Raw genomic sequence first — 15,831 nt, 5'->3', positions numbered from 1 at the left:
ATCGGTAGGACCGAGTTTGGCTTAGGGTTTAGGTCATATGTGGATATGGGAAAGTAGTTGAGGATTTTGGAGCATATCATTAAGCACATGAAGCAAGAGGCTCATTAAGCAACACCTCATCCCTCCTTAATAGTATTGGCTTTTCCTAAAGACTCAATGTGATCTTGGATCACTAAAATATAAAATGAAGAGTCTTGAGCTTTTGAGCTTGAGCCAATCCTTTGTCCTTAGCATTTTGAGGGTTCCACTTTCATATCCATGCCATGCCAAGCATTGAGCTTTCCTGAAATAATCATCTTGGAATAGCATTAGCTCAATGAGCTATATGTTGTTATGAATTACCAAAACCACCTAGGGATAGTTGCACTTTCAATCTCCCCCTTTTTGGTAATTGATGACAACATATAGATCAAAGCTTCGACAAATGATAATAAACATGAAATATATCGTCGCTTTGAGAAGTATGTGATAAGTAAGATCTCCCCCTAAATTTGTGCATATTTAAAATTTGCTTTGGACTGCAAATGCACAAAGAGTTAGAGTCATGGGTTACTCTTCCATGTCACATACATCTTGGTGGAGCGCTCAAAATGATAAGAATGAAATACATGCACTCATCACCAAGAATAATGAATGATCACACAAGATAATGGCATTAAGCAAGCATTAAGTGTAGCTTATGATCAAACACATGATCATCAATGTCTCACAAATAATGACGTAGTATCAAGCACTCAAAAGCAGATAAGTTCGAAAAACCACCAAATAGAGCAAGAGAGAAAAACAACACACTCTCTCTCGAAGCCTATGATCTATACATCTTCTACCCCTTTGGCAACAAGTTACCAAAAAGTTCCTAGAAAATGCATAGCACTAGATCGACGCTCAGGCTTGATCTTCAGGTGGTGGTGGAGTCCGGAGCACTCCAAGGACGAAGCCTTCGGTAGACGTTGTCGGAGTCGAGGCTGAAGTGGATGCTGGAGCTGGTGGAACTGAGGCTGTGGCTGGTGCAGACGTTGTAGCTCTGGTGTCAGCAACTGGCAGTGCAGACGACCTCGGACCTCGTGGCACCCTCGCAAAAGCAGTCGCGGTCCTGCCTCTCCTCTCATTCATGTCCTCCTGGAGCTACTCCACGGCAGTCTGTATCTCTGTCACCTTGATGTCCAAGTCATAGAACCTCTGTTCCATGATCCTCTCTAAACTCGCCTGGTTCTGAGTCAGGGTGGCTATACTCTGCTCAATCCGCAGGGTGGACGCAATCAGGTAACCAAGCTGCTCTTGTTTGGTTTTTAGGAAGTAATCAGATGCCTCCGCTTGAGTAGGCATCCTGGTAGCTTTCTCCTTCTTCGCCTTCTCCTTCTGAGCTTGTGCATGGGCAGATGATGGTTCATTCTCAGTCATAACAACTTGATTATCTTCGAAATCTGGACGGATGGGCAGGTGTTCCTTATCCAACAAATATACGCCCGTGCCCATCTTGGAGTTGATGAGCTCCTGAATCTGAGGGGCATATCCACATCTCCTCTTCTGATCTGCCGCAGTCCTTTTGATTGTTTCCACTATGAGGCTCATGACTTTGAATTTTTGAGGCACGTCAAAGACATGAAGCAAATTGATCGCGTGACCTCTGATCATCTTGTGATCTCCAGACTTGGGCAGAAGGGTATGCCTAAGGATCCAGTTGATCGTAGGCAATCCTAATAGCAGATAATGCACTGAGCCAAACTTGAACGTGTCAAGTGCTTCATTCGGAATCTCCTTGTACATGTTGGACATGGAGTTGTGGTCCATCTTTTTCTTGGCATAAATGTCCAAGTCATCATCTTGCTCCTCTGGGCATTAATGATCTGTGCCCACTCAGCCACTGTGGATTGGTACCTTGTACCCTCAGACATCCATGTGATCCTCCCATCTGGATAAAAGTGTGCCGTGGAGTAGAACTGCATGATAAGTTCCTCATTCCACTTTGTGAGCTTCTGCCCAACAAAGTCAGCTACTCCACAAGCATGAAAGCTGTCATATACTCCTGGGTACTGTTCCTCCTTCTCCCTTATGTAGGTCCAGTCAACCCATCTCATGTCACAGACAATTGGCTTCTTATCTAGCAAAACAGTCTCATAGAAATCCTGCTGCTCCTTGGTGTGAAACCTGTAGTCTACGGCAGTCCTTCTCCTTGAAGCATACGGGTCTGCTTCTCTCCACTTCCTGAGCCCTGAGTCTCTTCTGAGCTTCATATCCTCAGCCACAGGATGAGCATCGTTGTGGTCTGGGATCTTGGGCTTGAGCTTTCGAAGGACATTCTCTTCCTCATCCTCAGCAACAGTCTCAGGCACTGGGGCCTTGTTCTTCTCAGCTGCAGGAATGCTCCTTGTATTTCTCTTAGGTTTTGGCTTGGAGGCAGCTTTGGGCTTAGATGCAGTAGCCCCTGACCTTATGGCATCACCCATTAGTTTGGGTGCCTTGGGCGCTGGTGCAGCTGCCTCTTCTTCCTCTTCTTCTTCCATGATGGAAGCTTTGTCAAGCACCCTAGCCACAGTCTTCTTCACCCTCTCCTTCCTTTTCTTGCCCTCGGCTACAGCTGGCTCTTGGGAAGTGGGCTTCTCAGTTGAGGCTCTAGCCTTTGACATGGGCTGCCTGCCTGCTGGCCTTTTGATTTTCAGACCTGGCTTAGTGCCTTGAGCTGGTTCAATTCTCTTGGAAATGGCCTCTTCCTCTGCTACATAGTCCTCATCTTCAGAGTCTGAAGTTTTCTTCTTCCTTTGTCTCATGGCAGCCTTTGGCAAATTTCTAGGAGTGCTCCTGCTGCCTTCATCAGATGAACTGGAGAGACTAGTGCCCTCACTCATCACCACTTGCTGCTCTGACAGATTCTAGCTATCACTCTGGTCTGACATGCTGCAAACTGACTGTTGACCCTGTGAATAGATTATAGAGGAGATAGAGTGGATGAGCATCACAAAATGTAGAGATTTTTGCAAAAAGAATGATCCAAAAACTTAGTTTTAGTTTCCCACTGAAATCATCTCGGATCTACCGATTTTCAAACTCGGTGATACCGAAGCAGTTTTGGAACCTAAACTAGTGAACTCGGTAGGACCGAGTCACAGTTCGGTGGCACCGAGACTGCTAGGGTTTCACTGAGTTCAAAAATCGGTCACACCGATAAGTAATTCTCGGTCAGACTGAGTCTCACTTGTGCAATGGCATAAGCCAAATCGGTGGGACCGAGTTTTTCAACTCGGTGGGTCCGAGATGGTTTCGGCGGAAACCTAAACCTAGAATTTTCGAATCAAACCTAATCTATGAGCGTTTTGACTGGATAGAGGTTTATCAAACGTGGCTAGAAACAATATGATCACAATGTGCTAGGAATCAGATTGAGGAATAGCACAAAGATCAAGTCCATACCCTAGTTCGGCGGGGACTTGCTACGGCGGCAACAGCGGGGCAGAATTCCCGTTGACGGCGATGGAGACCAGCGACTGGAGGCTGCTGGCAGCGAGAAGATGATCCGGAGACCTCAAGGGCAGAGCAGGCTATCGCGCGGGCGAAGGGGTTCGGAGAAATTTCCAAATTTTGCCCGTGAATATATATAGCCTGACCCTGTCGGTGTGACCGAGTGGAACAACTCGGTGGCACCGAGATTCATAACTGCGTGCAGTTACTGAAACTCGGTGTGACCGAATGGTTCAAATCGGTTGCACCGAGATCGAAAACCTAGATCAACTTAATGATCTCGGTAGGACCGAAGTGGAGTATCGGTCAGACCGAGAATCATAAAGAGGTTTTGGAAGTTTAAGTCTATGACGAATCGGGGACTCCGAGCGCTCCTCACACAGAGTGGTTCGAATCTGACTTGATCAAATTTTGTGATGCAGCATGAATAGAGTTTGAGACGAGAAAAGCATAGATAGCTAGAGGAGGTTCTTAGGCATTCTTGTCCATCCACTTGGCAAAAAGAAATAAAGCCGAACCATCAAAAACAACAAGTGGATGTCCTCGAATGAGTAAAATATGCGACCAGCATGCTCACACAATAAGATGGCAAATGAAATATGTGGCAAGGCATGCACAACCAATTCTAGCATCTATCAAGCAATTTGCGATGACTAGGTCATCTATATATGAGTATATTGACTTAGGAGTCAAGTGAGAACACTTGATCATAGGTCATACTCATCGTTTAAGCTCAAGTGGGGTTACCACTTTTACATAAAGCATTGTTGTGTTCACATCTTTAGAGTTGCTTTAGCTCAAGTCTTAGAGTAAAGTTCCCCCTAGATGTGATATCCCCCCCTAAGAGGGATGAACTAACCTTGGGTTTTGTCGATGATGATTTCATGTAGATATTGAAGATGTGGATGCTCAATGTTGATGTAGATCTCTTGGAGCTATCCATATGAGTGAATTGCACTTTCAATACCTACATGGGTTAGTCCCACAAGGAACAAACAAGGATATCCATAGACATAGAGTGATGCACACAAAAGATGATGTCCATGAAAACTTTTAGGTTACCTTGTCCCTTGTCTTACCAACAAGAGGGTTTGTGACTCCTTGAACTAGTGCAAGATGTGGAAGTTGATTGCACTTGTTCTTGCCAAAATGATAAGAGTGAAGTATGTTGGCGGAGTCACCCTCAAGAACTCTCTAGTTCTTCTTCTTTTGGATCCACATCATCTTGATGGGAATCCTTGGAGTTGTAGTCGTACTTGATGAAGTGGAACTTGAAGTAGTCTTGGGAATCCACTTGACTAAGGTCTTAGGAGCTTCTTCAAATGCATCAATTTCCTCTTGAAGCTTGTCCTTGCCTTTTTGCTCGTAGTATTGTGGTGGAAGATCATCTTGAGCTTGTGTCCCCTTGTAAGAAATATACTTCTCTTGTTGAGGGACAAACTTTGTCTTGGGGTATTGATCTTCTTCCCACTCAACTCCATTGGCATTGAACTTTTGTTCAAAACCACACCTTGATTCTTCCAGTGCATTCCTTGCTTGCGCACAATTTCCTCGAATTGCTTACTCCCGGCAAGGCTTTTGTACACTCCTTTCTCTATAATTCCCTTCAATATGCTATTTTCTTGCTCAAGTGTAACTTGGCTAAGAGAATCATTAGTGGAATCAAGAGAACTACTAGAAGCAACAATATTGGATTTAGCATGATCATTGTTACTACTAGAGGAAGAATCTTTCTTGTTAGACTTGACTTGAGGCATGTAAGTGGATAAGAGTAAACGCTTGGCAATGTAAGAAGAACTTTTCTTGCGGAGATCATCATTGATTGCCTTTAAGAACTCATGCTCTTGCTCAAGATTGAGCTTTTCAAAGCGTAGTTTCTCATGAGCTCTTAAAAGTTCTCGATGATCTTCGAAGATAGTGTCATGAGCTAACTTAAGAGTTTTTAGTTCTTTAGTTAGAGCCTTAATCTTCTCCTTATCATTGTCACTCGTTTTAGCATGATTAATTGGTCTTTCATCATAGTATTCATCACTAGAGTTGTCACCAAGCAAATCATCACCTAACAAGTCATCTTCATCACTATTGAAATCAACATACTCGGGGTGTGTTACCTTAGGACCCTTGGCCATGAAGCATCTTCTAATTCCTTCATTTGGTGAGTCAAATATGTCGTAGGAGTTGGTTGACACAAGTGCTAGACCGGCAACACCTTCATCTTGAGTATCTTCGGAGTCGGAGTGATAACTTCTCTCGGAGTGGCTGTCAGAGTCAGAGCCGGATACCCATTCACCAACATGAGCTTGATGTCTTCGTCTTGTGTAGCTCCTTGATGATTTTTCCTTCCTTTCTGAATCCTTGCTTCTCCGTGACTATCTTCGTTCATAACGATCATCTCTACTCCTTCTCTCTCTTGGTGGTGATCCTTTGCTTCTTCTTTTTGGAGAATCTTCTCTTCTCTTGTAGGGAGCCGTACACTCATTGGAATAGTGTCCGGGTCTTCCACAATTGTAACAGTTTCGCTCTCGACTAGAAGATCTTTTGTCATTGTAGGACCTTGACTTGGAGCTTCTATCTTTGCTTCTACTCTTGTAGAACTTGTTGAAGTTCTTCACCATTAAGCTCTATTCTTCATTTAAGTCTTGTTTCTCACTTGATGATGTAGGGGCTTCACATGAGGCTTTATAGGCACCACTTGATTTGTTGTGAAGTTCGTCTTTATCCTTAAGTGACATCTCATGAGCAACAATTCTTCCAATCACCTCCGTTGGCTTGAGATCTTTGTAATTGGGCATCATTTGGATCAATGTGCACACGGTATCATATTTTCCATCCAAGGCTCTTAGGATCTTCTTGATGATGAATCTATCGGTCATCTCTTCACTTCCTAAGCCGGCAATCTCATTTGTGATGAGAGCAAGCCTAGAGTACATTTCAGCGACACCTTCACCATCCTTCATCTTGAACTTGTCAAGTTGGCTTTGAAGCACATCCAACTTGGATTCCTTGACGGAGTCGGTACCTTCGTGCATATCAATCAAAGTGTCCCAAATTTCCTTTGCATTCTCAAGGCGGCTGATTTTGTTGAATTCTTTGGGGCACAATCCGTTGAAGAGAATATCACAAGCTTGAGCATTGTATTGCAACATCTTCAACTCATCCGCGGTAGCTTCACGGTTTGGTTCTCTCTCGTCAAAGAAGTCACCTTGCAAACCAACACACACAATAGCCCAAACAGCGGGGTTATGTCCAAGAATATGCATTTTCATTTTATGCTTCCAACTAGCAAAATTAGTACCATCAAAGTAAGGACCTTTACGGTGATAATTTCCCTCGCTAGACGCCATACTCTCCTAGGTTGTGAAACCAAGGCTATGACCACCAAAAGCTATGGAGATCAAGCAAATGGAGACCAAAGCTCTGATACCACTTGTAGGATCGAAAGTATGTCTAGAGGGGGGTGATTAGACTACTTGACCAAATAAAAACTTAACCTTTTCCCAATTTTAGTTCTTGGCAGATTTTAGCTATTTTAGGACAAGTCAAGCAATCATCACACAATTCAAGCAAGCATGCAAAGAGTATATTGGCAGCGGAAAGTAAAGCATGCAACTTGCAAGAATGTAAAGGGAAGGGTTTGGAGAATTCAAACGCTATTGGAGACACGGATGTTTTTCCCGTGGTTCGGATAGGTGGTGCTATCCTACATCCACGTTGATGGAGACTTCAACCCACGAAGGGTAATGGTTGCGCGAGTCCACACAGGGCTCCACCCAAGGGCAACGGTTGCGCGAGTCCACACAGGGCTCCACCCACGAAGGGTCCATGAAGAAGCAACCACCCACAACGGGTCCACGAAGAAGCAACCTTGTCTATCCCACCATGGCCATCGCCCATGAAGGACTTGCCTCACTAGCGGTAGATCTTCACGAAGTAGGCGATCTCCTTGCCCTTACAAACTCCTTGGTTCAACTCCACAATCTTGTCGGAGGCTCCCAAGTGACACCCAGCCAATCTAGGAGACACCACTCTCCAAGAAGTAACAAATGGTGTGTAGGTAATGAACTCCTTGCTCTTGTGCTTCAAATGATAGTCTCCCCAACACTCAACTCTCTCTCATAGGATTTGGATTTGGTGGAAAGAAGATTTGAGTGGGAAGCAACTTGGGAAGGCTAGAGATCAAGATTCATATGGTAGGAATGGAATGTCTTGGTCTCAACACATGAGTAGGTGGTTCTCTCTCAGAACATATGAGTTGGAATGGTGTGTGTGTTCTGATGGCTCTCTCATCGAATGAGAAAGAGGTGGAGGGGTATATATAGCCTCCACACAAAATCCAACCGTTACATACAATTTACCAATCTCGGTGGGACCGAATCAGAAAACTCGGTCTGACCGAAATAGTAAACCTAGTGACCGTTAGGAATTTCGGTGGGACTGACATGCAACTCGGTAGGACCGATTCGGTTAGGGTTTGGGCATAACGTAATCTCGGTGAGACCGATTACACAAACTCGGTGAGACCGAATTTGGTAATTAGCTAACCAGAGAGTTGGTCAGGCAAACTCGGTGGGACCGATTTGCTCTTTCGGTGAGACCGAGTGGAACTCGGTGAGACCGAAAAGTTACAAAGGGGAAACACTGAGTTTACATTGCAATCTCGGTGGGACCAATTCGCTCTTTCGGTAAGACCGAAAAGTTACGAAAGGGAAACAGAGAGTTTGCAACCCCATCTCGGTGAGACCGAGATCCTTATCGGTAGGACCGAATTGCTAGGGTTTGGCAGTGGCTAATGACAAGTGAAACTCGGTGGCGCCGGATAGGAAGAATCGGTAGGACCGAGTTTGGCTTAGGTTTTAGGTCATATGTGGATATGGGAAAGTAGTTGAGGATTTTGGAGCATATCATTAAGCACATGAAGGAAGAGGCTCATTAAGCAACACCTCATCCCTCCTTAATAGTATTGGCTTTTCCTAAAGACTCAATGTGATCTTGGATCACTAAAATATAAAATGAAGAGTCTTGAGCTTTTGAGCTTGAGCCAATCCTTTGTCCTTAGCATTTTGAGGGTTCCACTTTCATATCCATGCCATGCCAATCATTGAGCTTTCCTGAAATAATCATCTTGGAATAGCATTAGCTCAATGAGCTATATGTTGTTATGAATTACCAAAACCACCTAGGGATAGTTGCACTTTCAGTGGTGTGCTGGCATGTCCGAAGAGGCGGCACGCGTCTCCGGGGTGTGCCCCCGCACACGGACGGCGCAGCCGCCGGCACCTGAAGGGGGAAACGGACGCGTCGGGTCTACACGGAGGGGATCTTACTGTGGGTTTGGCCCGGATGTTGCTCTAAAGTGTTCGTATGGGCTGACCTAACACGACCGGGTGGATAGTTCCACTGGTCAAAACCCGTCCGTGCAAAGTCAAAGGGCTAGATCCCGTGGTCAAACGCTACAGGGTTAGGCGCGACGGTGCCGTGGGGGGGTAGCAATGCCACCCGAGCGTCGCACCGGGCCCTCATACATGCGGGGTGGTGTGCTGGCTCGTCCGAAGAGGCGGCACGCGTCTCCGGGGTGTGCCCCCGCACACGGACGGCGCAGCCGCCGGCACCTGAAGGGGGAAACGGACGCGTCGGGTCTACACGGAGGGGATCTTACTGTGGGTTTGGCCCGGATGTTGCTCTAAAGTGTTCGTATGGGTTGACCTAACACGACCGGGTGGATAGTTCCACTGGTCAAAACCCGTCCGTGCAAAGTCAAAGGGCTAGATCCCGTGGTCAAACGCTACAGGGTTAGGCGGGACGGGGGCCCTGGGGGGGTAGCAATGCCACCCGAGCGTCGCATCGGGCCCTCATACATGCGGGGTGGTGTGCTGGCATGTCCGAAGAGGCGGCACATGTCTCCGGGGTGTGCCCCCTCACACGGACAGCGCCGCCGCCGGCACCTGGAGGGGGGAAACGGACCCGTGCCGCCTCTTCGGACATGCCAGCACACCACCCCGCATGTATAAGGGCCCGGTGCGATGCTCGGGTGGCATTGCTACCCCCCCCCCAAGGCCCCCGTCCCGCCTAACCCTGTAGCGTTTGACCACGGGATCTAGCCCTTTGACTTTGCACGGACGGGTTTTGACTAGTGGAACTATCCAGCCGGTCGTGTCAGGTCAGCCCATACGAACACTTTAGAGCAACATCCGGGCCAAACTCACAGTAAGATCCCCTCCGTGTAGACCCGACGCGTCCGTTTCCCCCCTCCAAGTGCCGGCGGCGGCGCCATCCGTGTGAAGGGGCACACCCCGAAGACGCGTGCCGCCTCTTCGGACATGCCAGCACACTATACGGCATGTATGAGGTCCCGGTGCGATGCTCCAGTGGCATTGCTACCCCCTACGGCCCCCGTAGCGCCTAACCTCCCAGGGTCCCGGTGTCACGGTCGTCGCACCGAGTACCGGGTCCCACACAGACAGTAAACTAAAAATCTAAAAATGTAATAATTGAATTGATTAAAAACTCCGGTATTCATCATTGAAAACGTACTATCACTCTGAAACCTTTAGTGCCCGGGCACCGGGCCGGCTGCCCGGGCACTGAAAGTTTCAGAGTAATTGTCCGTTTTCTTCATATAAGTCTAATGAATACCGGAGCTTGTAACGTATGGATTAGTGAACTATTTAAACAGGTCAAATTGCTTTCCCCTCGGCGAGGTGGGACTATTTTAAAAAAAATTGTGGTTTGCATATATGCCGACGGCCTAGCCGTCGGCATAGGCCTCCCATCTATGCCGATGGCCGGGCCGTCGGCATATGTGCACGTTATCAACTCCCCCGGCTGCTGACATCTGGGCCCAGACCTATGCCGACGGCCATGCCGTCGGCATAGGGACAACTTTATCCACACCGCACCCGACCTCCTCCACTCATTTTCTCCCTCAACCGCACCCGACCCCGACCCTAACCGCTGCCACCCACCTCCTCCGCTGCCCGTCCTAAGCACGCCACCGCCCGCGCAGCGCCGCCCCGAGCACGCCCCCGCCGGCGCCTCCCCGCTCCGACCCGCGCCGCCCCACCCCGAGCCCGCCGCCGCCCGCGCCTCCCCGCCCCGACCCCGAGCCACCCTGCCCCGACCCCGGGCCGGCCGCCCTGCCTCGACTCCGGCGCCCCGCGCTGGCCGCGCCGGCAGCCCCGCCCCGACCCGCCTCCGACCTTCCGGCCCAGACCCCGCACCGCCCCGCCCGACCCCCCTCCGGGCCGCCCCGCCCCGACCCCCTTCCGGCCTCCCCGCCCCGACCCGACGCCGGCCGCCCCGCCCCGACCCCCCGCCGGCCTCCCCGCCCCGACTCCGCGCCTCCCCGCCCCAACTCCGGCCGACCCTCTCGAAGGTGAAAATTTTATGTATTTTTAGTGTTTTTAGTAATTTTGTAGCTAGTTAGATAGGTATTTAGATAGATATTTAGATAGTTAGATACCTAGTTAGATAGATAGTTATATAGATAGTTACGGGCCAGATTGTGCTGCGCCAATGCAAGAAGAAGGCCCGCCAGATGCAGTACGAGGTGCGCTATGTGGCCATCTCCACATACTACCACGACTATCTTGGTGTCAAGATGACCAAGGAAGAAGCGCGGAGGATGGGCATTACCTTGGAGAGGCCCGAGTTCTTGGCGGTAAGTATAAAAGATTTTTCATTATGCTTTCATATATTATGCTTTCATTACCTTGTGGTACATTATGCTTTATGCTTTATGCTTCCATAACACCAAGTTGGACACTCCTACATGCCATTATGCTTTTATTATGTAGGTGTGTCCAAATTGGTGTTATGGAAAAGACGAGTCCTGGGCGGCACTGGTGGATCTTTGGTGTGATGAGGCTGGAGCCTGGGCGGCAATGAGAACCAAAAATAAGGCTAACCGAGGGACGGAGGGAGTACATGCTCAGGGAAACCGAAACCACTATCTCCACAAGGCAGTTAATGTATGACTAACCCCATTAAACATTCTTCTTCTTCTATTTACCATCACTTTCTTATGTATGACTAACCTCTGTTTGGTGGTGCGGGAGGAGAAACTGAAGCGGCCGCTCTCACACATGCAGGCGTGGGAGATCGCCCATACGCGGAAGGACCCCAAGCCTGGCGAGCCCAAGTACTACGGCAAGAATACCGCAGAGAGGAAGAAGGCCTACTCCGAAGCGTATCTGGAGTTACATCCTGACACACCTGACCCCATTGCGGCGCCTCTGGACGACATGGCGGTGGTGAGGATGGGGCCCAAGGAGCACGGTCGGGAGGCGGTTCTCGATGCTGTGATCACTCCTAGTATCTCCTACACACAGCTTCGTCGGATCGACCCGAGCCTGAGCCAGCGCATGAGCCAGCCAGTGACTAGTACACAGTACCTCTTTCAGGAGCAACAATCTGTAAGTATTTTCCCTCTTATCTTCATTTCTCACTTCATTTTCCGCATTTAGTAGTTTTATAAGTTCCATCATGTCATACCGTAGGCCTACATGGAGTACACATGCCAGGAGACCATGGCGTGGCATCAGAGGCTTTATGAACACCAAGTGTAGAGGGATAGCCAGATGCAGCAGGCTTTTCAGGATATGGCGGCCGGCAAGTGTCCTCAGTTCCCTCCAGCACAATGCCCTCCAGCACAACCAGTGCTGATGAGCTTTGAGGAGTTTGTGGCACAGACCGCTGGCCCCTCGCCGGTTAGTTCATCCCCAATCTATTCACCCAAAGCATATCATGCCTTTCAACACAGTCATATATCCCGTGCATATGTCTTTTCAACATCCAGGTAACAGGTGGATCTACCGTTGGCGGTGGTCTTCGCAGCACTCCGGAGACACGGAGCCCGACCACTCCGATCCACGGAGGCGGAGGCGGAGGAGGAGGCGGTCTTGGCGGTAGCGCTGCCGCTAGCAGTGACGACCTGGGCTTCAGCGGTCTTGGCGGTGACGACCTCCATGGTGCTCGACGTCCTGGCGCTTAAGCCTTTGGGTCACATTGTGGCGGTCTTGGTGGTGATGATACTTATATGCTTGTGATGTTTCTTATTGTTGTTTGTGAGATTCTTATGCTTGGTGGTGATGATACTTATATGTTTATACTTTGCGATGCTTCTTATGATGTGTGATGATGAATTTGTTCTGTGATGCTGCTGGGCCAGCTGTTATGTGATGCATATATTTGTTGTGTGCTGTATATATTCAAATGAATTGAGCTGAAACAAAACAGAAAAAAGAAAAAAAAACAGATAGAAACTATGCCGACGGCTAGGCCGTCGGCATAGAGCTGCCGTGAGCTCCCAGTGGCTGCCACGTGGCAGGTCTATGCCGACGGCTTAGCCGTCGGCATAGTTTCAAACTAAGCCGACGGCTAAGCCGTCGGCATAGGCCTACTCCAGGAGCTCCCAGTGGCTGCCACGTGGCAGGTCTATGCCGACGGTCTAGCCGTCGGCATAGTTTCAACCTAAGCCGACAGCTATGTCGACGGCTAGACCGTCGGCACAGACCTGCCACGTGGCGAGCAAGCATTGGTCAGCACTTGACGGCGGCCGCCGTTACGCGATAACATTGCCGACGGCCGGGGCCGTCGGCATAGATGTACGGACACCGTCGGGATAGGGCCTATGTCGACGGCCTTTCTATGCCGACGGCATTCCTGGCTACGCCGACGGATATGTTGCCGACGGCCCTATGCCGACGGGTGCCGTCGGCATAGGCCTGTCCCGACGGCCTTTCAAGGCTATGCCGACGGCCCTGGCCGTCGGCATAGGGTGCGATTCCGGTAGTGCGTGCGCCGAGGTGTCCCCGGCCTCTAACAGGAGCGACGCGCAGTTCAGAGGAGAGAGAGAAGGTAGGGGAAAAGAAGAGAAGGGAGAGAGGGAGGCACGGCGGCGTGATCCAGCTGGCTGCTCCCGGCGATGTCAACAAAGAGCTCGGGCGAGATCAGACGGGAACACGCAACGGCGGCGGAGGATAGGGCTAGGAACCCTAGCCAGGGTGAGGGAGTCGTGGGTGGCGATGGATTGTTTCTGTCGGCGGTGTGTGAGCGGACCGATCATGGGGAGGTGAAAAAACCATATGAAGAAAAACCAACGAAAGATGGTGGTGGGAGGTGGGACGAAACAAAACCGGGACAAAAAAAACCTGGAAGCGAAACTACCAACTGCTCCATTAGAAGTAGAGATTTACACAGGCGGCACTCGATCAATCGTCACAGCATATATAAATATAATTCCCTATGTAGAACATATACTCATCAGTCTGTCATGGCTCATGGTTGCCTCATGAACTGAAATATTCGGTCCTCAATCGTCACCTCCCAATAGGAGGGCCAGGAAGCAGACGAGGTCGCCCGCAAAGAAGAAGATGGTCCAGCAGATCCTGACGAGGTGGTCGGTGTCGGTAGCAAAGATCTCTACTCCTAATGGACGACTTGGTTGAATAGTCCCCCCACTTTCAACCGGTTTATTTTCAACCGGTTTATTTTCAACCGGTTTATTTTCAACCGGTTTTTTTCCATCAAATTACCCCCACCCCCACGCCCACCCACCGAAACCGGTTTCCTAAAGCAAATTGCATTAATGAGAGAGATCCGTTGATTTGGCTAAGGTAGGAAAGAATCTATTATTTGTTTCCTAAAGCAAATTGCATTAATGGGAGAGATCCTTTGATTTGGCTAAGGTAGGAAAGAATCTATTATTTGTTTGCTAAAGCAAATTGCATTAATGGAAGAGATCCATTGATTTGGCTAAGGTAGGAAAGAATCTATTATTTGTTTCCTAAAGAAAAAATGCATTAATGAGAGAGATCCGTTGATTTGGCTAAGGTAGGAAAGAATCTATTATTTGTTTCCTAAAGCAAATTGCATTAATGGGAGAGATCCGTTGATTTGGCTAAGGTAGGAAAGAATCTATTATTTGTTTGCTAAAGCAAATTGCATTAATGAAAGAGATCCGTTGATTTGGCTAAGGTAGGAAAGAATCTATTATTTGTTTCCTAAAGAAAATTGCATTAATGAGAGAGATTTGTTGATTTGGCTAAGGTAGGCGGTTTTTGCGGTTCGTGGCGGCTCAGTGTGAGGTGGGGCGAGGTACAAAAAAAATCATGGAAGGTGGGACGGAAAAAAACCTGGGAGGTGGGAGTTGTCCCTGGTTAACCTACGAAATTTCATAGATTTTTTTAGGACGAAAAAAACCAGTGGAGGTGGGACGAAAATTGACCGGCGGAGACTACCAACTGCTCCATTAGGAGTAGAGATTTTCTAAAGCAAATTGCATTAATGGGAGAGATCCGTTGATTTGGCTAAGGTAGGAAAGAATCTATTATTTGTTTGCTAAAGCAAATTGCATTAATGAAAGAGATCTGTTGATTTGGCTAAGGTAGGAAAGAATCTATTATTTGTTTCCTAAAGAAAATTGCATTAATGAGAGAGATTTGTTGATTTGGCTAAGGTAGGCGGTTTTTGCGGTTCGTGGTGCTCAGTGTGAGGTGGGGCGAGGTACAAAAAAAATCATGGAAGGTGGGACGGAAAAAAACCTGGGAGGTGGGAGTTGTCCCTGGTTAACCTACAAAATTTCATAGATTTTTTTAGGACGAAAAAAAACCAGTGGAGGTGGGACGAAAATTGACCGGCGGAGACTACCAACTGCTCCATTAGGAGTAGAGATAACAGACAAGACACGTTTATTTCATACGCGCGAGCAAACAATAAAGGACACGTCACATAGGCGTCGATGACCTGCCACACCTAATTGGCAGGCGGCACGGCCGAGGGCATGACATGCCAAATTGGCAGGCGGCACGGTCGATGGCCTGACATGCCAAGTTGACAGGCGGATGGAGAAATTACCGCGCCTAATTGGCTAACGGCACTACCGATGTACCGCCACACCAAACAGACGGACGTACTGATATTTTTGAAACGCCAAACCCTAAGGCAAATCATCTCTACTCCTAATGGAGCAGTTGGTGAATAGTCTTCATGGTTTATTTTTGCTAATTTTTTTCCGTCTCTCCTCCCACCACCTCCTCCCACCCTGGTTCATCGGTTTATTTTTCTCTCCACTCTTTATTACAACCAGAACTTTCCTAACGTATAACAAATCACGGATCTAACTTCCTTAAATTATGCAAATCAATCAATTTCTTTTATTGGTTCAATTTGTCTTAGGAAACAAATAACAGATTTTTAGTAAACAAATAATATATTTTAATTTAGCTTTCCTAACTTATCTAAATCAATTGATTTCTCTCAAAGTGAAATTTGTTTTAGGAAACAAATAACAGACACGTCACAAACTTTCCTCTCAATAAATAGTTTTTTAACATTTGCAAACTTTCCTAATCAGACACGTCACAAACGGGCAGGTAC

Source organism: Triticum urartu, chromosome 5A (genome assembly GCF_056163025.1).
Source record: "Triticum urartu cultivar PI428250 chromosome 5A, HENAU_Tu73, whole genome shotgun sequence".
Taxonomy (NCBI): domain Eukaryota; kingdom Viridiplantae; phylum Streptophyta; class Magnoliopsida; order Poales; family Poaceae; genus Triticum; species Triticum urartu.
Note: the sequence above shows the minus strand (reverse complement) of the source record.